The sequence below is a fragment of the Bombina bombina genome, chromosome 6, assembly GCF_027579735.1.
Source record: "Bombina bombina isolate aBomBom1 chromosome 6, aBomBom1.pri, whole genome shotgun sequence".
In the NCBI taxonomy this organism is placed as follows: Eukaryota; Metazoa; Chordata; class Amphibia; order Anura; family Bombinatoridae; genus Bombina; species Bombina bombina.
Window position 1 is genome coordinate 251,037,435 of NC_069504.1, and position 27,720 is coordinate 251,065,154.

Here is a 27,720-nt window from a genome sequence, read left to right on the forward strand (position 1 = left end):
CTCACCGACCACAAGAATCTGACTTACCTAGAGACTGCTCATCGACTCAATCCTCGACAGGCCAGATGGGCCTTATTATTTTCCTGTTTTAACTTTGTGGTCTCTTATCTTCCTGGGACCAAGAACAAGAAGGCGGACGCCCTTTCCCGTCAGTTCCCTCACTCAAATGATTCCTCATAAGCTCCTATCGAACACATTATACCCCCCTCCTGTGTGGTTGCTCAACTCAATACCACCCTTCTGCAAAGATTGCAACATGCTCAGTCTAGCAAACCTCCTGCTGCCCCCATGGCCTCCGATATCCTCTTTGTACCTCTGAATCTACGCATCCCTGTGCTAGCCTGGGCTCATTATAGCAAACTCTCAGGACATCCTGATTCGACTAAGACTTTCAAGCGTCTTTCCCAACACGTATGGTGGCCTACTATGAAATCGGACGCTCAAGATTATGTAAAAGCCTGCACAAATTGTGCGTTCAACAAGACTCCTCGATCCTTGCCTCCTGCCTTGCTCCAACCATTGTCCATTCCCAAACGACCCTGGACACACGTTACAATGGACTTCATTGTGGACCTTCCTTCTTGCAACCACCATACAGTTATCTGGGTTGTAGTGGACCGCTTTTCCAGACTGGCTCACTTTGTACCCTTAACCAAACTACCTTCTGCTCAGGAATTGTCATCCCTTTTTCTCTTGCATGTGGGGCAACTTCATGGCATTCCTGTGAATATTGTTTCCGACAAAGATCTTGAAGCCTACCTTAGAGTCTTTTGTCATCGCTCGCCATACCAACTGGTTTGAATTGCTACCACTAGCTGAGCTGGCAAGAAACACTCATTGGCACTCTTCCCTTCGATGTTCTCCATTTCAAGCAGCAGCAGGATATCAACCTCGTGTCTTCCCTCTTTCAGCTCAGTCCACTGGTGTCCCTGCCGCAGACCGACATGTCACTGAACTCTCCACACGTTGGCAACGTATTCGCTCTCAGCTGTGTTCAGCTGTCTCTAGATATAAGAAGTTTGCTGATCGGCATAGGGCTTCTATACGTGCCATCCCAGTGGGTGAACGTGTTTGGATCTCCACCCGACACATTCATCTACGTCAACCCTGTCACAAATTGGGGCCTAGGTTTATCGGTCCTTACATGGTCTGTCTCCTGTTGCCTACAAAGTGGCCTTGCCAAAAACCCTACGCATACATCCAGTCTTCCACATCTCACTACTTAAACCATACATAGAGAACAGATATACCCGGCTCCGAGCTCCTCCTCCTCCGCTCTTGGTTCATGGTGACCCTGAATATGAAGTAGCTAAGATTCTGGACTCCAGATACAGGCGAAGACAACTGCAGTATCTGATACATTGGAAGGGTTACTCTGTGGCAGATCATTCCTGGGTTCCTGCCCATGATGTGCATGCTCCATCTTTGCTTTCCAGATTCCCTGCTGCTAATCCTTTGAAGCCGACTCTGGTTCCCAGAGGGAACCCTTGAGGAGGGGGCTATGTCACACCGTTCCGCTCTAGCCGTTGCTAGGGGCGCGGCATCTCCTTATCTGCTCGTTGTTAGGGGCAGTGTCAGCTCTGGATGAGTGCGGCGCTGTGCCTATTTAAATCTGGGAGGAATGACCTGTCACTGCCCAAGTATAGGTGTTACTCTGTGTGCTCCTGAGTGTGACAGATCGTTCCATATAGTTGATACCATTGTTGCTGAACCTTCCTGTTTACTGACTACTCTACCTGCCTTAACCCTTAATCTGCTGGACTGATCTTTGTTGCTGAACCTGCCTGTTTGCTGACTACTCTGCCTGTTTAACCCATGAATTGCTGGACTGATATTCTGCTGCTGATCCCTGCCTGTCTGACTATTCTGCTCATTAACACCTGTTGTTCTGGATTGCCCCTTTGTTGCCAAACCCTGCCTGACCATTCTTGTGGTGTGCCCTTGGACTGCTTTACTGTTGCAGAACCCTGCCTGCCTGACCATTCTAGTGGTATGTCCTTGGACTGCTCTGCCGTTGCCGCTGGGGACTGTCCTGCCTATGGTGAGTGCCGCTCTCCTCATCTTACTAACTTTCTCTGCTCTGGGATATTCCCTATCATTCCGGCTCGAGGCCGGGATAACTAGACTACTGGCCGAGTTCGGTCTGATAGAGGAGTATCCCACGAGCATTACAGTAAGTTTCCTCACAAACAAGCACTTCTACTTAGGAGTATATATTATAAATAGGAATAAGATATAAACGTCTATAATCACTTATACTCAGTAACAAGCCAGGTCTATCAATCCACCATAAGCGAGAACTTGAAATACGAAGTAGTATGGAAGCCATCTACTCATTATAGAACAAAGAAAAACATCTTAATTCACTTAATATAGCTATCAGAAATTTTAATGAGCACTTTGTACTTACTCTAACTACTAGGAGGCAATAAATCTTAAAACAGCAAAATATTGCGGCAACCTTCCCAGAAATAGGATAAAAAATAACTTTCTGTCATCTGTTTACACATAGATATATGTGTGTGTGTATATATATATATATATATATATATATATATATATATATATATATATATATATATATATATATATATATATATACATACACATATACACACACACACAGCGAGAAAGAATGTAGATAAAAGGTATTCTTTTTATTTTGGTATTCACATAAAACATACTGTAGTTTAAGCCACAAATGGAGGATGTCCCTCTGTCCACTGGTATAGATTACGTATTTCGGCTAAAAAAGTGCTGTCAGTAGAAAAAATATTGCAGACTTACAAATAGTAACTATGAACTGCTATGTTACTACAGAAGCCAAGTAGCAAGACATAATATACCTGTACATGTATTTCCAAAGGTATGGATGTTTACAGAGTCTGTTACTAATAATTATTCAATGTGCTTTTGTGTCTGCTAATTTGTACTAAACATATTAATTTAACAAGACTGGCTATAATCAATTATACTAAAAGATGGTAGAGAGGATTGTTAAGAAATATTGCAGACTTTTACATTCATGATTACAAGATTATCTAGTTCAACTAGCATGACATACTACACAAATACATCTAAAAATATGGAACTGTCCAAACTGAATCTGTTACCAATGATAAGTCACTTTGTATCAGCTAACTTAAACAGACTTAAGACCCTATTTAGAAGAGTCCAATAGGTCTAAAAAGCTCACTTATACATACTTACACAGATGGCATTGGATTTTCAGTATCCCTATACAACTAGTATTATTATTATAAGTCATTTGTAGAGCGCCAACAGATTCCGCAGCGCTATAAAAACAAGGTATGATATGCAAGGTAATATTTATAGGGAACAAGTTGGTAGAGGGCCTTGTAGGCTTACATGCTTAGAGGACTAACAAAAGAGGGGAGGAACTGAGCTTAGAAAAAGTTACTGTATATTGTATGCATCCCTGAGTAGTAGAGTGTTTAAAGAGCACTTGCAACTTTCAAAACTAGGGGAGAGTCTTGTGGAGCAAGGCAGAGAGTTTCACAAAACAGATGCAAGTCTTGAGAAGTCCTGTAGACTGGAATGTGAGGAGGTGACAAGAGAAGAAGAGGAGGTTGTGAGAAGCGCAAAGGGGACAGAAGGAAGAGTATCAGGAGACAAGGTCTAAGATATATGAGGGCGGCATAAAAAGGAGATAGATAGCAGCTAAGGAGACTAGAGAGGATGTAAATGCAATAGTCAAGATGGGAAATTATGAGTGAATTAATATCATTGATGTGTCAAGTGCCAGGTTTTCTGTGTTGTATGTGTGTTGTGTTGATAATGTTTGTAATGCTTCCCCGCGGATCTGTCACCCAGGCTGATCAGGGGTTAACTGCCTGGGTTGCTGGAAACTGTGCACCTGTCTGTCAGTGTTCAGGGTTGTGGAGTTTACAGTAGCATAGGATGTGTACCCAGTCCAGTCTGTGAGTGCGGTCTATTCCTGCGTTTTATATTTACATAGGAAAGATTACAAAAGCCTGTGTCCCCCTGGGAGGTTCCCAGTTGGTTTGTTTGAAAGCATGCGTTGTGTGGATGCTGGTTTAGGGTCGCAGGAAGGGGCAGACCTTGACATGGTCCTTGGCTTGATCCTTTGGCACCAAATGTAGCTCTGACCGCTACTTAAAACGGGCATGCTACCATGAGCCATGACAGAAAATACGTTCAGGTTACAGAACCTCTACACGACTGCCTTCCCTAAAAAAGATAGTGCTCTGCCCTGCAGGGACCTAATACCAGAATACGCAAGGAAGTGAAAAACCTTCTGAAGCGAGAAAAACAAGGGCCCACAGGCCTTAACAGATACTGAGGTACCTCCAAATCAAAGTAGGGCAAACGCAAAAACTCATCCCCCACCCTAGGAGAAGAGGAGTAGAGAAAAATGGTAAACGCCCTACCATAGAGGCAAAAACCTTTTGGCCATTACCGGCCAGCTCAGTTGATATAACGACTGAAAGTCTACAGCGAAGCAATAGATGCCCCAGAAGACAAAGTAAGGACCTGCCAGAGAGACCTCAAAATTAAACTTTAGGCAGATATCAATCTCATGAGAGCCAAAAACAAAAACCCTGCCCCCTTAAAGGGACACGCAAGCCACCACTGCTCTACTGAAGAGACTGACATGGACTACGGCTAAACCCCAGAAAAAGATCAGAGCAACCCTGCTCTGCTTTAAAATAAACTCTTGATTCAAGAAATTCTTTCAGACACCTAAACTTTACCACCTCCTTGCAACTGTTACAGGCAAAGAGAATGACTGGGGTTTGTGGGTAGGGAAGTGATATTTATCAGCTTTGCGGTGGTGCTCTTTGCCTCCTCCTGCTGGTCAGGAGTGATATTCCCAACAGTAATTATGATGATCCGTGGATGCACCGTGTCATTAGAAAGAAAACCAATATTCACTAGAAAATCAAGCATTAAATATGCTACAAAAACTTAACAGAGACCTCTAAACCTCTGCCTTAACTGAGGTGTCTCGCCCAATTTTAGAGGACGACACCGACCTGCTGAAGACAAAAGAAGCTCAAAATGTCGGAAAACAGAATTTATGCTTACCTGATAAATTACTTTCTCCAACGGTGTGTCCGGTCCACGGCGTCATCCTTACTTGTGGGATATTCTCTTCCCCAACAGGAAATGGCAAAGAGTCCCAGCAAAGCTGGCCATATAGTCCCTCCTAGGCTCCGCCCACCCCAGTCATTCGACCGACGGACAGGAGGAAATATATATAGGAGAAACCATATGGTACCGTGGTGACTGTAGTTAGAGGAAATAATTCATCAGACCTGATTAAAAAAACCAGGGCGGGCCGTGGACCGGACACACCCTTGGAGAAAGTAATTTATCAGGTAAGCATAAATTATGTTTTCTCCAACATTGGTGTGTCCGGTCCACGGCGTCATCCTTACTTGTGGGAACCAATACCAAAGCTTTAGGACACGGATGAAGGGAGGGAGCAAATCAGGTTACCTAAACGGAAGGCACCACAGCTTGCAAAACCTTTCTCCCAAAAATAGCCTCTGAAGAAGCAAAAGTATCAAATTTGTAAAATTTGGCAAAAGTGTGCAGTGAAGACCAAGTCGCTGCCTTACATATCTGGTCAACAGAAGCCTCGTTCTTGAAGGCCCATGTGGAAGCCACAGCCCTAGTTGAGTGAGCTGTGATTCTTTCAGGAGGCTGCCGTCCGGCAGTCTCATAAGCCAATCGGATGATGCTTTTAAGCCAAAAGGAAAGAGAGGTAGAAGTCTCTTTTTGACCTCTCCTTTTACCAGAATAAACGACAAACAAGGAAGATGTTTGTCTGAAATCTTTTGTAGCCTCTAAATAGAATTTTACTACGTCCAAATTGTGTAACAAACGTTCCTTCTTTGAAACTGGATTCGGACACAAAGAAGGTACAACTATCTCCTGGTTAATATTTTTGTTAGAAACAACCTTAGGAAGAAAACCAGGCTTAGTACGCAAAACCACCTTATCTGCATGGAACACCAGATAAGGAGGAGAACACTGCAGAGCAGATAACTCTGAAACTCTTCTAGCAGAAGAAATTGCAACCAAAAACAAAACTTTCCAAGATAGTAACTTAATATCTATGGAATGTAAAGGTTCAAACGGAACCCCTTGAAGAACTGAAAGAACTAGATTTAGACTCCAGGGAGGAGTCAAAGGTCTGTAAACAGGCTTGATCCTAACCAGAGCCTGAACAAATGCTTGAACATCTGGCACAGCTGCCAGTCTTTTGTGTAGTAAGACAGATAAAGCAGAGATCTGTCCCTTTAGAGAACTTGCAGATAATCCTTTCTCCAAACCTTCTTGTAGAAAGGAGAAAATCTTAGGAATTTTTATCTTATTCCATGGGAATCCTTTGGATTCACACCAACAGATATATTTTTTCCATATTTTATGGTAAATGTTTCTAGTTACCGGTTTTCTGGCCTGAACCAGAGTATCTATCACAGAATCTGAAAACCCACGCTTCAATAGAATCAAGCGTTCAATCTCCAAGCCGTCAGCTGGAGGGAGACCAGATTTGGATGTTCGAATGGACCCTGAACAAGAAGGTCCTGTCTCAAAGGTAGCTTCCATGGTGGAGCCGATGACATATTCACCAGGTCTGCATACCAAGTCCTGCGTGGCCACGCAGGAGCTATCAAGATCACCGAGGCCCTCTCCTGATTGATCCTGGCTACCAGCCTGGGAATGAGAGGAAACGGTGGAAATACATAAGCTAGGTTGAAGGTCCAAGGTGCTACTAGTGCATCTACTAGAGTCGCCTTGGGATCCCTGGATCTGGACCCGTAGCAAGGAACCTTGAAGTTCTGACGAGACGCCATCAGATCCATGTCTGGAATGCCCCATAATTGAGTTATTTGGGCAAAGATCTACGGATGGAGTTCCCACTCCCCCGGATGGAATGTCTGACGACTCAGAAAATCCGCCTCCCAGTTTTCCACTCCTGGGATGTGGATCGCAGACAGGTGGCAGGAGTGATCCTCCGCCCATTGAATTATTTTGGTCACTTCTTTCATTGCCAGGGAACTCCTTGTTCCCCCCTGATGATTGATATATGCAACGGTCGTCATGTTGTCTGATTGGAACCTTATGAATCTGGCCTTTGCTAGTTGAGGCCAAGCTCTGAGAGCATTGAATATCGCTCTCAGTTCCAGAATGTTTATCGGGAGAAGAGACTCTTCCCGAGACCATAGACCCTGAGCTTTTAGGGATTCCCAGACCGCGCCCCAGCCCACTAGACTGGCGTCGGTCATGACAATGACCCACTCTGGTCTGCGGAAGCTCATTCCCTGGGACAGATGGTCCAGCGTCAGCCACCAACGGAGTGAATCTCTGGTCTTCTGATCTACTTGAATCATTGGAGACAAGTCTGTATAGTCCCCATTCCACTGTTTGAGCATGCACAGTTGTAATGGTCTTAGATAAATTCGTGCAAAAGGAACTATGTCCATTGTTGCAACCATCAACCCTACTACTTCCATGCACTGCGCTATGGAAGGACGAGGAACAGAATGAAGCACTTGACAAGAGCTTAGAAGTTTTGATTTTCTGACCTCTGTCAGAAAAATCCTCATTTCTAAGGAATCTATTATTGTTCCCAAGAAGGGAACTCTTGTCGACGGAGACAGAGAACTTTTTTCTATGTTCACCTTCCATCCGTGTGATCTGAGAAAGGCTAGAACTATGTCTGTATGAGCCTTTGCTTTTGACAGGGACGACGCTTGTATTAGAATGTCGTCCAAGTAAGGTACTACTGCAATGCTCCTCGGTCTTAGAACCGCTAGAAGGGACACTAGTACCTTTGTGAAAATCCTTGGAGCAGTGGCTAACCCGAATGGGAGGGCCACAAACTGGTAATGCTTGTCCAGAAAAGCGAACCTTAGGAACTGATGATGTTCTTTGTGGATAGGAATATGTAGGTACGCATCCTTTAGATCCACGGTAGTCATAAATTGACTTTCCTGGATAGTGGGTAGAATCGTTCGAATGGTTTCCATCTTGAACGATGGTACCCTGAGAAATTTGTTTAGGATCTTCAAATCCAAAATTGGTCTGAAAGTTCCCTCTTTTTTGGGAACTACGAACAGATTGGAATAAAATCCCATTCCTTGTTCCTTTATTGGAACTGGGTGTATCACCCCCATCTTTAACAGGTCTTCTACACAAAGTAAGAATGCCTGTCTCTTTATTTGGTTTGAGGATAAGTGAGACATGTGGAACCTTCCCCTTGGGGGTAGTTCCTTGAATTCCAGGAGATAACCCTGAGAAACTATTTCTAGCGCCCAGGGATCCTGAACATCTCTTGCCCAAGCCTGAGCAAAGAGAGAGAGTCTGCCCCCCACTAGATCCGGTCCCGGATCGGGGGCTACTCCTTCATGCTGTTTTGTTAGCAGTGGCAGGCTTCTTGGCCTGCTTACCCTTGTTCCAGCCTTGCATCGGTTTCCAGGCTGGTTTGGGTTGTGAGGCATTACCCTCTAGCTTAGAGGATGCAGAATTAGAGGCCGGTCCGTTCCTGAAATTGCAAAAGGGACGAAAATTAGACTTATTTTTAGCCTTAAAAGACCTATCTTGTGGAAGGGCGTGGCCCTGTCCCCCAGTGATGTCTGAAATAATCTCTTTCAATTCTGGTCCAAATAGAGTTTTACCTTTGAAAGGGATGTTAAGCAATTTTGTCTTGGATGACACATCCGCTGACCAAGGCTTTAGCCAAAGCGCTCTGCGCGCCACGATAGCAAACCCTGAATTTTTCGCCGCTAATCTAGCTAATTGCAAAGCGGCATCTAAAATAAAAGAGTTAGCCAATTTAAGTGCGTGAACTCTGTCCATAACCTCCTCATATGGAGTCTCTCTACTGAGCGACTTTTCTAGTTCCTCGAACCAGAACCACGCTGCTGTAGTGACAGCTGTACAAAAATCTTTTTAAGCAAACCTTCCAATTTTTTATCCATAGGATCTTTGAAAGCACAACTATCTTCGATAGGAATAGTAGTGCGTTTGTTTAGAGTAGAAACTGCCCCCTCGACCTTAGGGACTGTCTGCCATAAGTCCTTTCTGGGGTCGACCATAGGAAATAATTTCTTAAATATAGGGGGGGGGAACAAAAAGGTATGCCGGGCTTTTCCCACTCTTTATTTACTATGTCCGCCACCCGCTTGGGTATAGGAAAAGCGTCGGGGTGCACCGGAACCTCTAGGAACTTGTCCATCTTGCATAATTTCTCTGGAATGATCCAGAGTAGATAACACCTCCTTAAGCAGTGCGCGGAGATGTTCTAATTTAAATTTAAATGTCACAACATCAGGTTCAGCTTGATGAGAAATTTTTCCTGAATCTGAGATTTCTCCATCTGACAAAACCTCCCTCATGGCCCCTTCAGATTGGTGTGAGGGTATGACAGAACAATTATCATCAGCGCCCTCTTGCTCTTCAGTGTTTAAAACAGAGCAATCGCGCTTTCTCTGATAAGTAGGCATTTTGGATAAAATATTTGCTATGGAGTTATCCATTACAGCCGTTAATTGTTGCATGGTAATAAGCATTGGCGCACTAGATGTACTAGGGGCCTCCTGCGTGGGCAAAACTGGTGTAGACACAGTAGGAGATGATGAAGTATCATGTTTACTCCCCTCATTTGAGGAATCATCTTGGGCAATTTCATTATCTGTGGCAGTACTGTCCTTACTTTGTTTGGACGCTATGGCACAATTATCACATAAATTTAAATGGGGAGACACATTGGCTTTCATACATATAGAACATAGCTTATCTGTTAAACAGGCTTAAACTTGTCAACAAAGCTCAAAAAACGTTTTAAAACAAAACCGTTACTGTCTCTTTAAATTTTAAACAGAAAACACTTTATTACTGAATATGTGAAAAAGTATGAAAAAGTTATTACAGTGTCTTAAAGCATTAATAGTATTGCACACCAAATTTCAGAGCTTTAACCCTTAAAATAACGGAACCGGAGCCGTTTTTAAATTTAACCCCTATACAGTCCCAGCTATAGTCTTTGCTGAGACCCAACCAAGCCCAGAGGGGAATACGATACCAATTTAAACACCAAAAAAACTCTTAACCATCTCCGTGGAGATGTTGCCTGTGCAACGGCAAAGAGGATGACGGGGGTGGGCAGAGCCTAGGAGGGACTATATGGCCAGCTTTGCTGGGACTCTTTGCCATTTCCTGTTGGGGAAGAGAATATCCCACAAGTAAGGATGACGCCGTGGACCGGACACACCAATGTTGGAGAAAAGACGCCACTCCGCTAAAACGAAAGAGCAGATCACATGATCATCTAGCCGGCATAGTTGCGCTGCTAGAAAAGAAAGCGCACTTTCAAATTACCGCCTCAGCTTGAATCTGCTTATGCAGCTCTCGCAGTCTAAATAGTAAAACCCTGGCATCCAAAAGGGGAAATTCTCTAAATATTACAAGTGAAAACAAAAGTGTGCATTTTGCTAAAACCACCAAACATATCCCCAATAAAGAGCCATAAAGAGTAAAGGTTAGAAACTGCCATTAACCCTTTAGTCTCACATAACACATAAACCAGTTTCTGCACCCTGCCAGTTAATATCCTATCCCAAGGATAAAAAGTGTCCCCAGAAATTGCAGCTAATCTCTCTTGAAGTACAATGTCTCCAGTACCTGCAGGAAGATAGCTCACAAGGCATAAAAGGACACATACTGCTTACAGAGACCTGTGGAAAAAGAAAGAACAGAGTAAGCCTACTCTGGTTTTCTATACCATGGGCAGCAGATATGTTAGGAAAACAGAGCAAGGCCCACCTCACAAGTTCCTAACTGCTTTAAAGCCACCACTACTCTACTGCAGAGATTGACGTGGACTACAGCTATACACAAAAAACTTGCTTATAGCAAAAGAAAACAGAATTTATGCTTACCTGATAAATTACTTTCTCTTACGGTGTATCCAGTCCACGGATTCATCCTTACTTGTAGGATATTCTCATTCCCTACAGGAAGTGGCAAAGAGAGCACACAGCAGAGCTGTCCATATAGCTCCCCCTCAGGCTCCGCCCCCCCAGTCATTCGACCGACGGTTAGGAGAAAAAGGAGAAACCATAGGGTGCAGTGGTGACTGTAGTTTAAACAAAAAAATTTTAACCTGACTTAATTGCCAGGGCGTGCCGTGGACTGGATACACCGTAAGAGAAAGTAATTTATCAGGTAAGCATAAATTCTGTTTTCTCTTACAACGTGTATCCAGTCCACGGATTCATCCTTACTTGTGGGATACCAATATCAAAGCTTTAGGACACGGATGAAGGGAGGGAACAAGACAGGTAACCTAAACGGAAGGCAACACTGCTTGCAAAACCTTTCTCTCAAAAATAGCCTCCGAAGAAGCAAAAGTATAGAATTTGTAAAATTTGGCAAAAGTATGCCGTGAAGACCAAGTCGCTGCCTTACAAATCTGTTCAACAGAAGCCTCATTCTTGAAAGCCCATGTGGAAGCCACAGCTCTGGTGGAATGAGCTGTAATTCGTTCAGGGGGCTGCTGTCCAGCAGTCTCATAAGCCAATCGGATGATGCTTTTCAGCCAGAAGGAAAGAGAGGTAGCAGTCGCTTTCTGACCTCTCCTCTTACCAGAATAGACAACAAACAAGGATGATATTTGTCTGAAATCTTTAGTTGCTTGTAAATAGAATTTTAAAGCACGAACCACATCCAGATTGTGTAATAGTCATTCCTTCTTTGAAGATGGATTAGGACACAGAGAAGGAACAATGATTTCCTGGTTAATATTCTTATTAGAAACCACCTTAGGAAGAAAACCAGGTTTGGTACGCAAAACTACCTTATCTGCATGGAACACCAGATAGGGTGAATTACACTGCAAAGCAGATAATTCTGAGACTCTTCGAGCAGAAGATATAGCTACCAAAAACAAAACTTTCCAAGATAATAACTTAATATCTATGGAATGTAAAGGTTCAAACGGAACCCCTTGAAGGACTGAAAGAACTAAATTTAGACTCCATGGAGGAGCCACAGATTTATAGACAGGCTTGATTCTGACTAAAGCCTGTGCAAACGCTTGAACGTCTGGTACTTCCGCCAGACGCTTGTGTAACAGGATAGACAGAGCAGATATCTGTCCCTTTAAGGAACTAGCTGACAACCCTTTCTCCAATCCTTCTTGGAGAAAAGAAAATATCCTTGGAATCCTAATCTTACTCCACGAGTAACCCTTGGATTCACACCAACAAAGATATTTCCGCCATATCTTATGGTAAATCTTCCTGGTGACAGGCTTTCTAGCCTGGATCAGAGTATCTATAACTGATTCAGAGAACCCACGCTTAGATAGAATTAAGCGTTCAATCTCCAAGCAGTCAGTTGCAGAGAAACTAGATTTGGATGCTTGAATGGACCCTGTATTAGAAGATCCTGCCTCATTGGCAGTGTCCATGGTGGAGCAGATGACATGTCCACTAGGTCTGCATACCAAGTCCTGCGTGGCCACGCAGGCGCTATCAGAATTACCGAAGCCTTCTCCTGTTTGATTCTGGCTACCAGCCGAGGAAGAAGGGGAAACGGTAGAAAGACAAAAGCCAGATTGAAGGACCAAGGCGCTACTAGAGCATCTATCAACGCCGCCTTGGGGTCCCTGGACCTGGATCCGTAAAGAGGAAGTTTGGTGTTCTGACGGGACGCCATCAGATCCAATTTGGAATGCCCCATAGCAGGGTCAGCTGAGCAAAAATCTCCGGGTGGAGTTCCCAATCCCCCGGGTGAAAAGTCTGACGACTTAGAAAATCCGCCTCCCAGTTGTCTACTCCTGGGATGTGAATTGCAGATAGATGGCAGGAGTGATCCTCCGCCCACCTGATTATTTTGGTTACTTCCTTCATCGCTAGAGAACTCTTTGTTCCTCCCTGATGATTGATGTACGCTACAGTCGTGATGTTGTCTGACTGAAATCTGATGAATTTGGCCGCCGCTAGTTGAGGCCATGCCTGGAGCGTGTTGAATATCGCTCTCAGTTCCAAAATGTTTATCGGGAGAAGAGACTCTTCCCGAGACCATAGTCCCTGAGCTTTCAGGGAGTCCCAGACCGCGCCCCAGCCTAATAGACTGGCGTCGGTCGTAACAATGATCCACTCCGGTCTGCGGAAGCACATTCCCTGAGACAGGTGATCCTGAGACAACCACCAGAGAAGAGAATCTCTGGTGTCCTGGTCCAGTTGTATTTGAGGAGACAAATCTGCATAATCCCCATTCCACTGTTTGAGCATGCACAGTTGCAGTGGTCTGAGATGTATTCGGGCAAAAGGGACTACGTCCATTGCCGCAACCATTAATCCGATTTCCTCCATGCACTGAACTACAGATGGCCGAGGAATGGAATGAAGAGCTCGGCAAGTAGTTAAAAGCTTTAACTTCCTGACCTCCGTCAGAAATATTTTCATTTCTACCGAGTCTATTAGAGTTCCAAGGAAGGGAACCCTTGTGAGCGGAGACAGAGAACTTTTTTCGACGTTCACCTTCCACCCGTGAGACCTTAGAAAGGCCAGAACAATATCCGTATGAGCCTTGGCTCTGTGAAAAGACGACGCCTGTATTAAGATGTCGTCTAGATAAGGTGCTACTGCAATGCCCCGCGGCCTTAGTACAGCTAGAAGGGACCCTAACACCTTTGTGAAAATTCTGGGAGCGGTGGCCAACCCGAAGGGAAGGGCCACAAACTGGTAATTCTTGTCCAGAAAGGCGAACCTTAAGAACTGATGATGAACCTTGTGGATAGGAATATGTAGGTACGCATCCTTTAGATCCTTGGTAGTCATATATTGACCTTCCTGGATCATAGGTAAGATTGTTCGAATGGTCTCCATCTTGAATGATGGAACTCTGAGGAATTTGTTTAGAATTTTTAGATCCAGAATCGGCCTGAAAGTTCCTTCTTTTTTAGAAACCACAAACAGGTTTGAGTAAAAAACATAATTTATGTAAGAACTTACCTGATAAATTCATTTCTTTCATATTAGCAAGAGTCCATGAGCTAGTGACGTATGGGATATACATTCCTACCAGGAGGGGCAAAGTTTCCCAAACCTCAAAATGCCTATAAATACACCCCTCACCACACCCACAAATCAGTTTAACGAATAGCCAAGAAGTGGGGTGATAAGAAAAAAAGTGTGAAAGCATAAAAAAAAGGAATTGGAATAATTGTGCTTTATACAAAAAAATCATAACCACCACAAAAAAAGGGTGGGCCTCATGGACTCTTGCTAATATGAAAGAAATGAATTTATCAGGTAAGTTCTTACATAAATTATGTTTTCTTTCATGTAATTAGCAAGAGTCCATGAGCTAGTGACGTATGGGATAATGAATACCCAAGATGTGGATCTTCCACGCAAGAGTCACTAGAGATGGAGGGATAAAATAAAGACAGCCAATTCTGCTGAAAAATAATCCACACCCAAAACAAAGTTTAAATCTTATAATGAAAAAAACTGAAAATATAAGCAGAAGAATCAAACTGAAACAGCTGCCTGAAGTACTTTTCTACCAAAGACTGCTTCTGAGGAAGAAAACACATCAACAATGGTAGAATTTAGTAAAAGTATGCAAAGAAGACCAAGTTGCTGCTTTGCAAATCTGATCAACCGAAGCTTCATTCCTAAATGCCCAGGAAGTAGAGACTGACCTAGTTGAATGAGCTGTAATCCTTTGAGGCGGAGTTCTACCCGACTCAACATAAGCATGATGAATCAAAGACTTTAACCACGATGCCAAAGAAATGGCAGAAGCCTTCTGACCTTTCCTTGAACCAGAAAAGATAACAAATAGACTAGAAGTCTTCCGGAAATCTTAGTAGCTTCAACATAATATTTCAAAGCTCTAACTACATCCAAAGAATGCAACGATCTTTCCTTAGAGATCTTAGGATTAGGACACAATGAATGAACTACAATTTCTCTACTAATGTTGTTAGAATTCACAACCTTAGGTAAAAATTTAAATGAAGTTCGCAAAACCGCCTTATCCTGATGAAAAATCAGAAAAGGAGACTCACAAGAAAGAGCAGATAATTCAGAAACTCTTCTAGCAGAAGAGATGGCCAAAAGAAACAAAACTTTCCAAGAAAGTAATTTAATATCCAGCGAATGCATAGGTTCAAACGGAGGAGCTTGAAGAGCCCCTAGAACCAAATTCAAACTCCAAGGAGGAGAAATTGACTTAATAACAGGTTTTATACGAACCAAAGCTTGTACAAAACAATAAATATCAGGAAGACTAGCAATCTTTCTGTGAAAAAGAACAGAAAGAGCAGAGATTTGTCCTTTCAAGGAACTTGCAGACAAACCTTTATCCAAACCATCCTGAAGAAACTGTAAAATTCTAGGAATTCTAAAAGAATGCCAAGAAAAATGATGAGAAGAACACCAAGAAATGTAAGTCTTCCAGACTCGATAATATATCATCCTAGATACAGATTTACGAGCCTGTAACATAGTATTAATTACGGAGTCAGAGAAACCTCTATGACTGAGAATCAAGCGTTCAATTTCCATACCTTCAAATTTAAGGATTTGAGATCCTGATGGAAAAAAGGACCTTGCGATAGAAGGTCTGGTCTTAACGGAAGAGTCCACGGTTGGCAAATAGCCATCCGGACAAGATCCGCATACCAAAACCTGTGAGGCCATGCTGGAGCCACCAGCAGAATAAACGAACGCTCCTTTAGAATCTTGGAAATCACTCTTGGAAGAAGAACTAGAGGCGGAAAGATATAAGCAGGATGATACTTCCAAGGAAGTGACAATGCATCCACTGCTTCCGCCTGAGGATCCCTGGATCTGGACAGATACCTGGAAAGCTTCTTGTTTAGATGAGAAGCCATCAGATCTATTTCTGGAAGTCCCCAATATTTTAACAATCTGAAGAAATACCTCTGGGTGAAGAGACCATTCGCCCGGATGTAGCGTTTGGCGACTGAGATAATCCGCTTCCCAATTGTCTATACCTGGGATATGAACCGCAGAAATTAGACAGGAGCTGGATTCCGCCCATACAAGTATTCGAGATACTTCTTTCATAGCCAGAGGACTGTGAGTCCCTCCTTGATGATTGACATATGCCACGGTTGTGACATTGTCCGTCTGGAAACAAATGAACGACTCTCTCTTTAGAAGAGGCCACGACTGAAGAGCTCTGAAAATTGCACAGAGTTCCAAAATGTTGATTGGTAATCTCGCCCCCTGAGATTCCCAAACCCCTTGTGCTGTCAGAAACCCCCATACAGTTCCCCAACCTGTCAGACTTGCATCTGTTGCGATCACAGTCCAGGTTGGAAGAACAAAAGAAGCCCCCTGAACTAAACGATGGTGGTCTGTCCACCACGTCAGAGAGTGTCGAACAATCGGTTTTAAAGATATTAATTGAGATATCTTTGTATAATCCCTGCACCACTGGTTCAGCATACAGAGCTGAAGAGGTCGCATGTGAAAACGAGCAAAGGGGATCGCATCCAATGTAGCAGTCATAAGACCTAGAATTTCCATGCATAAGGCTACCGAAGGGAATGATTGAGACTGAAGGTTTCGACAAGCTGAAACCAATTTCAGACGTCTCTTGTCCGTCAGAGACAGAGTCATGGACACTGAATCTATCTGGAAACCTAAAAAGGTTACCCTTGTCTGAGGAATCAACAAACTTTTTGGTAAATTGATCCTCCAACCATGTTCTTGAAGAAACAACACTCATAAAAGACTGGAAAGGTTCTTTCTATTGAAAATGAGCAAAGGGAATTGAATCCAATGCTGTGGCCATAAGACCTAAAACTTCTATGCATATATAGCAACTGAAGGAAATAATAGAGACTAAAGGTACCGACAGACGGAACCCAATAAAATTATCCCTTGTCTGATAGAGACAAAGACAGTGACACAAACTATCTGGAAACCTAAAAAAGGTGACCCTTGTGTGAGGAATCAAGAGCTTTTGAAAAAAAGATCCTCTAACTATGTCCTGAAGAGCAAAGTGAATCATATGAGATTCCGCATCCTCAGAAAATAATCTGAATGAAAACAGAAAAATGAAAATATGCATTTATTGTATCTAATGAAAACAAATAATGCTATCAATGACCATAAAAAGGCAAAATAGTTTGAATAAAACTCCAAAACCCAGTTCCTAAAAAAGGAACTGGAAGAAATACCCCAGAAGATTCCAGGTCTGAGCAGCGCTTGAACCCCATGGGTGCCCAGCCATGCTTCAACAGTACCCAAAATATATAGGACAGAAACACACTTAAAGAAAGTGTTAGCCTTACTGGAATAAAATCAAAGAAATTTGGACAAAATAGAACCAAATAAATTTCAAAGAAGTCTTAACCTGCCCCTTACCAGCCAAGCTGGAATACGGCACGTACATCGCAATATTAGGGAGCTGATTTCTAACTGAAATATTTCCAATTATAAACATGTTACTTGGGAAAGAACTCAGGAATTTGTTCCTTAATAAGAACAACCAAACTAGTATAAGCTTAAAGTTTTAGTCTTAGAACTCAATCTTGAAGCCCAGAGTAACAGTTAAGAATTGAATCCAATTATAAAACAAATAATTGATTATCTTAGAACAAAAGAAATATGGATTTTTAAAAAATCACAAAATTCTTCTAGCTAAAATAGCTAAAGACATAGATTAACCCTCATTTGCGAAAATATTCAATAAAATGAAGACACAAATGAAATTATTAGCATGATAGTCCAGTTTAAAGGACCAGTCAATACAGTGGACTTGCATAATCAATAAATGCAAAACAACAAGACAAATGCAACAGCACCTAGTCTAGTAAATGTTGTCCCTTTAACAATGCTAAAATAAATCATAATCTGATACTTGATCTTAAAGTAAAAAGAAAAAATGAAGCAATTGCAATATCCAAATAAATCACAGGACCAAGAAAAGTACCTGAAACTAAATAATTTTCCATAAATAAGATACAACCATCTAAAGGAAAATAAATACTATTTTGCTATAGAAACAATAGCATAATTAGTAGGAGTAGAGATAGCCCCAATAAATTGGAGAACCCTCCAAATTGAATTTAACTGCTGGCAAAGAATATAGTTTAAAACCTTTGAAGAAGGAATAAAAGAAAATTCTCAGCCTATTCCTAGTATGGGGAATTGGAAAGAAAACCTCTGAAAACACAGAAGAATAAATAGGCAGAAATAGTGTCAGCTAGTCTTAAAGAACTAGTTACCTTAATATCCAAAATTATCAACACCTTTTCAACAAAGAACAAATGTACTTTAATAATAAAAAAATAATAAAAAAGTAGATTTGTTAGTGTCAATATCTGATGAAGAAAATTTCTGAAAGAGAAAAAACATAATCAGAGAAGGATAAATCAGTATGTTGTTGGTCATTTGAAACTTCAATAATTAAAAAAGAAGTGAAAAAGACCTAAAAATTTTATTAGAAGGCACGAAGTCAGACAAAGCCTTTAAAATAGAATCAGAAAAATATTTCTTATAAATTTTCTAAATATTTCTTGTACATAAGATGTAAGAATGGAAATATATAAAGCATAAATACTAATGGATTCTGCATGTAAAAGTATATCATAATAACTTATTACAAACCATAGCTAAAGATAAACATTTATAACATTTAAAATAAATGAACTTAGCTTTGGTAGAACTGAAACTCAGTTAAGCGTTTTTCCAGAAGTGGCTTCTGATTCAGGGTCAATCTGAGACATCTTGCAATATGTAATAGAAAAAACAACATATAAAGCAAAATTGATCAAATTCCTTAAATGACAGTTTCAGGAATGGGAAAAAAATGCCAATGAACAAACTTCTAGCAACCAGAAGCAATAAACAATGAGACTTAAATATTGTGGAGACAACAATGACACTCAAATTTTTTAGCGCCAAAAAAGCCGCCCACATTATTTGGCGCCTAAATGCTTTTGGTGCCAAAAATGACGCCACAACCGGTAACGCCGACATTTTTTGGCGCAAAAACGTCAAAAAAATGACGCAACTTCCGGCGACACGTATGACGCCGGAAATGACAAGAAAATTTTTGCGCCAAGAAAGACGCAATAAAATGAAGCATTTTCAGCCCCCGCGAGCCTAACAGCCCACATGAAAAAAGTCAAATTTTAAGGTAAGAAAAAATTGATTTATTCATATGCATTATCCCAAATATGAAACTGACTGTCTGAAATAAGGAACGTTGAACATCCTGAATCAAGGCAAATAAATGTTTAAACACATATATTTAGAACTTTATATAAAAGTGCCCAACCATAGCTTAGAGTGTCACAGAAAATAAGACTTACTTACCCCAGGACACTCATCTACATGTAGTAGAAAGCCAAACCAGTACTGAAACGAGAATCAGTAGAGGTAATGGTATATATAAGAGTATATCGTCGATCTGAAAAGGGAGGTAAGAGATGAATCTCTACGACCGATAACAGAGAACCTATAAATAGACCCCGTAGAAGGAGATCATTGAATTCAAATAGGCAATACTCTCTTCACATCCCTCTGACATTGACTGCACACTGAGAGGAAAACCGGGCTCCAGCCTGCTGCGAAGCGCATATCAACGTAGAATCTAGCACAAACTTACTTCACCACCTCCATGGGAGGCAAAGTTTGTAAAACTGATTTGTGGGTGTGGTGAGGGGTGTATTTATAGGCATTTTGAGGTTTGGGAAACTTTGCCCCTCCTGGTAGGAATGTATATCCCATACGTCACTAGCTCATGGACTCTTGCTAATTACATGAAAGAAACCCAGTCCTTGTTCTGCAATTGGAACTGGGTATATCATTCCCATCGTGAGTAGATCTTCTACACAGCGTAAGAATGCCTCTTTCTTTATCTGGTCTGTAGACAGACGAGAAATGTGAAACCTTCCCTTTGGAGGGGAGTCCTTGAATTCTAGAAGGTATCCCTGAGTAACAATCTCTAATGCCCAGGGATCGTGAACATCTCTTGCCCAAGCCTGAGCGAAGAGAGAGATTCTGCCCCCTACCAGATCCGGTCCCGGATCGGGGGCTACCCCTTCATGCTGTCTTAGTAGCAGCTGCAGGCTTCTTGGCCTGTTTACTCTTGTTCCAGCCCTGCAAAGGCTTCCAGGTTGCCTTGGGCTGTGAAGTGTTACCCTCTTGCTTTGCGGCTGCAGAGGTTGAAGCAGGACCGCTCCTGAAGTTACGAAAGGAACGAAAATTAGCCTTGTTTTTAGCCTTAAAAGGCCTATCTTGCGGGAGGGCATGGCCCTTACCCCCGGTGATATCCGAAATAATCTCTTTCAACTCAGGCCCAAAAAAGGTCTTTCCCTTGAAAGGAATATTTAGTAACTTTGTTTTGGACGACACGTCGACCGACCATGTCTTGAGCCAAAGCGCTCTGCGCGCCATTATGGCAAAACCAGAATTTTTCGCCGCTAACTTAGCTAATTGCAAAGCGGCATCTGTGATAAAAGAATTAGCCAGTTTTAGGGCATGAATTCTATCCATGACTTCGTCATATGAAGTCTCCCTCTGGAGCGACTCCTCCAGCGCCTCAAACCAAAAAGCCGCTGCAGTAGTTACAGGAATAATGCAGGCAATAGGTTGGAGAAGGAAACCTTGTTGAACAAATATTTTCTTTAGCAAACCTTCTAATTTTTTATCCATAGGATCTTTGAAAGCACAACTGTCTTCTATTGGTATGGTTGTGCGTTTGGCTAATGTTGAAACTGAACTGAAAATGCATAGATACCCTAGCACACTTTAAACACAAATGTAAAGGGGGTTCCACCATGGCTATTAAACACATAGAACAACTTCTATCTGTAGGCTCACACATGTTAAACAGACTTAGACAGCACTCAAATACAGAAATATACAATTTGAGAAAAACGGTACTGTGCCTTTAAATAATAAAAAGCGCACACTTTTTTACTAAATCTTGAAAAATGATCCAATCTTTATGAAATTTTCACCATATGATCCTAATGCTTTGAAATGATTGCACAGTGAATTTCAAGTCAATTAACCCCTTAATGCCCAAACCGGAGCAACCTAAAGCTGACAACCGGTTAGCAAACTACAGCGCCATGCCACAGCAATCTGCTGTGGCCCTACCTGCCCCTGGGGATTAGTTTGATCGAAAATAAGCCTCTACGAAGTCCTCAAGTATTCTTTGGACCCTCCACGTGAAGCTGCATGAAGCTGTCTGCAATATCAACTGCGCAACTGAGGCGCGAAATTTAGGCCCCCTCCCTCTCCACTCCGGAGTTGTGGGGCCTTCAAAACCCTCAATAGGTGTCTAAATATATGCCATGTGGAATAAAACCCCATAAAACACATACAAATGTAATAAAAACTTCAGATTTTTACTATAAAATAATCGATTGCCCCTTAACAGTGTCCACCAGTGTTTGAGCCCTTTTAATTAAGCCTTCCTTCTCTACTGGGTTTCAGAATATGGCTTACCTTTCCCACATGGGGATTTTTGTCAGTCTTCTAGCATTACTACGTCTTGACTAGAAAAAAATGACTGAACATACCTTATAGCAGTTAAGCCTGCAAACTGTTCCCCCCAACTGAAGTTTTCTGGTACGCCCCAGTCCTGTGTGGTAACAGCAATGGATTTTAGTTACAACATGCTAAAATCGTTTTCCTCTCAGCAGAAATCTTCATCACTTTCTGCCAGAGAGTAAATAGTACAAACCGGCACTATGGAGATGCTACTTGCTAGAGCGGCAAAGAGAATGACTGGGGGGGCGGAGCCTGAGGGGGAGCTATATGGACAGCTCTGCTGTGTGCTCTCTTTGCCACTTCCTGTAGGGAATGAGAATATCACACATGTAAGGATGAATCCGTGAACTGGATACACCTTGTAAGAGAAATCCAATTTTCATCAGACACCAAAACTTCACCTCCTGCAATGAAAGAGGAAAAAATAATTATTGGGGTTTATTGGTGGGGGAGTGACATTTAACAGCTTTGCTGTGATGCCCTTTGCCTCCTCCTGCTGGCCAGGAGTGATATTCCCACTAGTAATTGATGACATTGTGGACTCTCCATATCTTAGGAAAGAAACAAGACTAGTTTACAGTAATGCAGGAGGGTTTTTAAAGGGCTTTTTGAGTTTTGGGAAGCTTTGCCTCCTCCTGGTGGTCAGGAGTAACGGATTGTGGATTCTAACCAACTTTATGAATGAAAAATAAATACATAAATAAAAATATATGAAAACTTTTAAAATGTGCTATACTTAATGTTTTGCTGTACAAGAATGCCATTATCTGGTGGTATAACTGTATAGAGAAAAAGGCAAATAAAAAAGGGGGATAGAAAGAGAGGTTGGAGGTGGGTAGAGGGAGTTGGGAAGAGAGAGAATAGTGAATATGGTAAAGACTAATATGAAACTTTTTTATACAAAAAGGAAATATATGCTTACCTGATAAATTGATTTTTTCTACGATACGACGAGTCCACGGATTCATCCTTACTTGTGGGATATTATCCTCCTGCTATCAGGAAGTGGCAAAGAGCACCACAGCAGAGCTGTATATATAGCTCCTCCCTTCTCTCCACCCCCAGTCATTCGACAGAAGGTATAGGAAGAGAAAAGAAAATCTAAAAGGTGCAGAGGTGACTGAAGTTTTGAAAACAAAAGTACAATCTGTCTAAAATGACAGGGAGGGCCGTGGACTCGTCGTATCGTAGAAGAAATCAATTTATCAGGTAAGCATAAATTTCCTTTTCTTCTACTAGATACGACGAGCCCACGGATTCATCCTTACTTGTGGGATACAATACAAAAGCAACAGGACACGGATGAACGGGAGGGACAATAGAGACACCTAAACAGAAGGCACCACTGCTTGAAGAACTTTTCTCCCAAAAATAGCCTCCAAAGAAGCAAAAGTATCAAATTTGTAAAATTTGGAAAAGGTATGAAGGGAGGACCACGTCGCAGCCTTACAAATCTGTTCAACAGAAGCATCATTTTTAAAAGCCCATGTGGAAGCCACCGCTCTAGTAGAATGAGCTGTAATTCTTTCAGGAGGCTGCTGTCCAGAAGTCTCGTATGCCAAACGGATGATGCTTTTCAGCCAAAAAGGAAGAGGTAGCCGTAGCTTTTTGACCCCTACGCTTTCCAGCATTAACAACAAATAGAGAAGATGTTTGACGGAAATCCTTGGTCGCTTGTAAGTAAAACTTCAAGGCCCGAACCACGTCCAAATTATGTAACAGACGTTACTTCTTAGACGAAGGATTAGGACACAAGGAAGGAACAACAGTTTCCTGATTAATATTCTTATTTGAAACAACCTTAGGAAGGAATCCAGGATTAGTACCCAAAACCACTTTATCAGAATTGAATATAAGATAAGGCGAATCACATTGTAACGCAGAAAGCTCAGAAACTCTTCGAGCAGAACAGATAGCAACTAAGAACAAAACTTTCCAGGATAACAGCTTAATATCCATGGAATGCATAGGTTCAAACGGAGCCCCTTGCAGAACATTGAGAACTAAATTCAAACTCCATGGCGGAGCTACAGGTTTTAACACAGGCTTGATTCTGACTAAAGCCTGACAAAAAAAGACAATGTCTGGGACATCCACCAGACGCTTGTGTAGCAAAATTGACAAAGAAGAAATCTGTCCCTTTAAGGAACTAGCTGATAATCCCTTCTTCAATCGTTCTTGGAGAAAGGACAAAATCCTAGGAATCCTAACCCTACTCCATGAGTAGCCCTGGGATTCGCACCAATAAAGATATTTACGCCATATCTTATGGTAAATTTTCCTAGTGACAGGCTTTCGAGCCTGAATCAAGGTATCAATGACCGACTCATTGAAAATCCCTGCTTAGATAAAATCAAGGTTTCAATCTCCAGGCAGTCAGCTGCAGAGAATATAGATTTGGATGCTGGAACGGACCTTGGATGAGAAGGTCCTGTCTCAATGGCAGTTTCCACGGGGGCAGAGATGACATGTCCACTAGATCTGCATACCAAGTCCTGCGTAGCCACGCAGGCACTATCAGAATTACTGACGCCCTCTCTTGTTTGATTCTTGCAATCAGACGAGGCAGGAGAGGAAATGGAGGAAACACATAAGCCAGGTTGAACGACCAAGGTACTGCTAGAGCATCTATCAGTACGGCTTGGGGATCCCTTGATCTGGACCCGTAACAAGGAAGTTTGGCATTCTGACGAGATGCCATCAGATCCAATTCCGGTGTGCCCCATTGACGGATCAATGCCGCAAACACCTCCGGATGGAGTTCCCACTCCCCCGGATGAAAAGTCTGACGACTTAGAAAATCCGCTTCCCAGTTCTCTACTCCTGGGATATAGATTGCTGATAGATGGCAACAGTGAGCCTCAACCCATCAGATTATCTTTGAAACCTCTATCATCGCTAGAGAACTCCTTGTTCCCCCTTGATGATTGATGTATGCTACTGTAGTGATATTGCCAGACTGGAATCTTATGAATTTGGCCAGAGCCAAATGAGGCCACGCCTGAAGCGCGTTGAATATTGCTCTCAGTTCCAGAATATTGATTGGTAGAAAAGACTCCTCCTGAGTCCAAACACCCTGAGCCTTCAGGGAATTCCAGACTGCACCCCAGCCCAAAAGGCTGGCGTCCGTCATCACTATTACTCATGCTGGCCTGCGGAAGAACATGCCCTGAGACAGATTATCCTGTGACAACCACCAAAGAAGAGAGTCTCTGGTCTCTTGATCCAGATCTATCTGAGAAGATAAATTTGCATAGTCCTCATTCCACTGACTGAGCATGCACAGCTGCAGTGGCCTGAAATGAAAGCGTGCAAACTGAACGATGTCCATTGCCGCTACCATTAAACCAATGACCTCCATACATCGAGCCACTGAAGCGCTCGGTAAGTATTTAGAATCTTTAACTTTCTGACCTCCGTCAGAAATATTTTCATGTCTACCGAGTCTATCAGAGTTCCCAGAAATGGAACTCTTGTTAGTGGGACTAGTGAACTCTTTTCTATATTTACTTTCCAACCGTGAGTTCTTAGAAAAGCCAACACGATGTCAGTGTGAGATTTGGTTAGATGGTAAGTTGACGCCTGAATCAGAATATTGTCCAGATAGGGCGCCACTGCTATGCCCCGCAGCCTTAGAACCGCCAGAAGGGATCCTAGCACCTTTGTGAAGATTCTGGGAGCTGTGGCCAACCCGAAAGGAAGGGCCACAAACTGGTAGTGTTTGTGCAGGAAGGCGAACCTGAGAAACTGGTGATCATCCTTGTGGATAGGGATGTGAAAATACGAATCCTTCAAGTCCACGGTGGTCATATATTGACCCTCCTGGATCATTGGTAACATTGTTCATATGGTCTCCATCTTGAACGATGAGAAATTTGGTTAGATATTTTAGATCTAAAATCGGTCTGAAGGTTCCCTTTTTTTGGGAACCACGAACAGATTTGAGCAAAACCCCTGCCCCTGTTCTAGTTTTGGAACTGGGCAAATTACACCCATGGTATAGAGGTCTTCTACACAGCGTAAGAACGCCTCTCTTTTTGTCTGGTCTACAGACAAACGTGAAAGACGAAATCTCCCTCTTGAATTCTAGTCAATACCCCTGGGTCACAATTTCTAATGCCCTGGAAAAACATTAGTGTAAGTAGGAACCTCTAGATATTTATCCATTTTACACAATTTCTCTGGTGGTATTACAATAGGGTCATGTTGTATTTAATGAACACACCTATCTTTAATATCAGACTGTTATTTCCATGGACATTATTGAATAATGAAATGCTAAGGGACATTTGTCTATACAAAGGGTTAAATGCACACTGACCTACAGTTCCAGTTCAGAGGTGACAAGACAAGTGGAAACCAGTTGGAAATCTGATGAAACAATAGATCAGAAGGATACCACAGGATTCACTAAGACATTTTACAACCCTTACAAACATTTTAGCATTTCAGCACAGGTGGTGTCATAAACTGTAAGGCCCTGATTTTATCTCTTTCACCAATAGCCTAAGGAAGTGACTTCTAGCCCCATTCATATAATGATGTCATCTGGTCTCTGACTGAAGAATTTATAGATGAGTGTGGGCTGGGCTATGTAAGAGAATGAATGACTATAAAAGTTAGTTGCCATTGTAGGCTAGGGTAAGCTCTCTTCTTCTCACTCACCTCTCCCCTTCCATCTCTCTCTCTCCCCTTTTCCACCTTCCCTTTCCTTCCCTTACATTAGTTAGCAACTTGTTTCTATGTAAATACTTATTTTCTGTATAATAAAAGAAATAATTTCATCAAGCAGCGTCCTGATTTCCTAAGCTAAAAGGTACTATTAGTGTGGAAATAGTAACTAAAAAGTTAGCAGATTCTACAGGTCACAATTATCCAGAGTCGCTAAAACCTCCCAGAGTAACAGGCGGAGGTGTTCAAGCTTAAATTTAAAGGCTGTCACGTCCGAGTCTGTTTGAGGGAACACATTTCCTGAGTCTGAAAGCTCTCCCTCAGACAGCAATTCCCCTACCCCCAACTCAGAACACTGTGAGGGTACATCGGAGATGGCCAATAAAGCATCAGAGGGTTTAGCATTTACTCTAATACCGGACCTACTGTGCTTACCCTGTAAACCTGGCAGTTTAGATAATACCTCTGTAAGAGTAGTAGACATAACTGCAGCCATATCTTGCAGGGTAAAAGAATTAGACGCACTAGAAGTACTTGGCGTCGCTTGAGTGGGCGTTAAAGGTTGTGACACTTGGGGAGAATTGGATGGCATAACCTGATTCTCTTCAGACTGAGAATCATCCTTAGACATACTTTTATAACCTAAAATATGTTCTTAGCAATGTAAGGCCCTTTCAGTACATGAGGGACACATTTTAAGTGGGGGTTCCACAATGGCTTCTAAACACATAGAGCATTAACTTTCCTCAATGTCAGACATGTTGAACAGGCTAGTAATAACCACAAAAAGTCTTGAAAACACTTTATTTAATGAAAAAAACAACAATCTGAAAAACGGTACTGCGCCTTTAAGAGTAAAAAAAAGCGTACAATTTTTCCAAAACTGCTTTAAAATGTTATAACTCTCACAATTTTAGCATATATGTGTCTTATCTTGCAACCTAAGATTGCACCACAAGTAAGGGACAATTAACCCTCTATGAGAAAAAAATGTTACCCAAAAACGTTATGAAAAATAAAATCGCAACCCCCTGCACCTCGCCACAGCTCTGTTGTGGCGCCTACCTGCCCTAAGGGGTCTGAGAATCACACTCACTTAGTTAGCTATATCTTCAGCTTAGGCCCACCGAAGCTGGAGCTTGCTGCCTTCATATGAAATTCAACTGCGCATCTAAGGCGTGAAATTAGGCCCCGCCCATCCTATACGATGTCTCTCTGCCTAGTAAAAAACGCTGTAAAGCGGTATAGGAACTAGCGATGTGGGTTTTTCATATTCCCAATATAATACTATAAGCCATGTGAAACCCTCCAGTGCCATCAAACATAAAAACGTTTGCTCATAAAAACATTATGTTGCCCCTAAACATAAAACCGTTTTCTCTCAAAACATTATGTTACCAGTGTCAACCAATTTTTATACAGTCCCAGTAATACCCCTTCATTACATGTAGGATTACTGCTTACCCCTTCCCTCATGGGAACTATGTCAGCCAGT

The 27,720-nt window shown here is 42.1% G+C and overlaps 1 protein-coding gene across 1 annotated transcript in view; it reads right to left on the bottom strand.

The window, feature by feature from the left end:
- Positions 1-27,720, bottom strand: part of TBC1D15 (TBC1 domain family member 15) — a 903,088-nt gene that overhangs the window by 190,059 nt on the left and 685,309 nt on the right. The window lies entirely within an intron of this gene.